The sequence below is a fragment of the Octopus bimaculoides genome, chromosome 16, assembly GCF_046866305.1.
Source record: "Octopus bimaculoides isolate indiv1 chromosome 16, ASM4686630v1, whole genome shotgun sequence".
In the NCBI taxonomy this organism is placed as follows: domain Eukaryota; kingdom Metazoa; phylum Mollusca; class Cephalopoda; order Octopoda; family Octopodidae; genus Octopus; species Octopus bimaculoides.
Window position 1 is genome coordinate 32449098 of NC_142943.1, and position 904 is coordinate 32450001.

The following is a 904-nucleotide window of genomic DNA, read 5'->3' on the forward strand; positions in this document are numbered from 1 at the left end:
TACACAGGTGTATACGGATGTATATATGTATACGCACATTTCATTATTATCTTCAAATATTCTTTTTTTCTTCTCAGCTCCCCATCTTGTGGATGTATATGTCTGTATGTCTAGCATGTATATATGAATATTATAAATACTTTTTAATATATATTATTCCTTTCATGTCATACAAAATTTACTTTTTTTTTTCTGAAATTATTATTATTATTATTATTATTATTATTATTATTATTATTATTATTATTATTATTATTATTATTACCCGATTTTCTTCATTCCTTCTGATTCCGTAGACGTTCTTCTCGATCGACTTTGACTCGTTCGATTTTCCATTGTTTTTATCATCTTCAACATCATCATCACCATCATTATCGTTTCTTTAACAAATATATTTTTTTTCTTCTTTTTGTTGTGTATTTTTGCCAATCGACCTCACATATATATATATATATATATATATATATATAAATTGCGGTTGCGATGTTGATGATGATGATGCTAATGGTGACTGACGATGATGATGGTGGGGTTAATATATTATCCGTGATTTTTCAACGATGTCCATGTTATTATTATTATTATTATTATTATTATTATTATTATTATTATTATTATTATTATTTGCAATGTTATCAGCGGTTAGAGACGGCGTTGGTGTCAATTATTGTACGTGTTTTTTGGGGTATTTCTTTTCGGTTTTTTTCTCGGTGTTCTTTGTGAGTTTTTCCCTTGTCTTTCTGCTTGTTGCATTTATTCCTTTAAAATCGTTTTGATTTTCCTTTCGTGTTTTATTATTATTATTTTTGTCTGTTTTTTTTTTTTTTTGAAAACAAAACAAACCAACAAAATCCTGTTAAGAATTAGACATACAAATCAAAGAATTTCAAACAATGATTGATAA

The 904-nt window shown here is 25.9% G+C and overlaps 1 long non-coding RNA gene across 1 annotated transcript in view; it reads right to left on the bottom strand.

Annotated features, from left to right (window-relative positions):
- Positions 1-206: 206 nt before the first annotated feature.
- The window catches only part of LOC149132360 (uncharacterized), a 49042-nt gene continuing 48344 nt past the window's right edge, over positions 207-904 (bottom strand). Inside the window, exon 2 of the long non-coding RNA XR_016244638.1 lies at positions 207-904. This exon is cut by the window's right edge and continues 2037 nt beyond it. This is a non-coding gene — a long non-coding RNA (uncharacterized LOC149132360).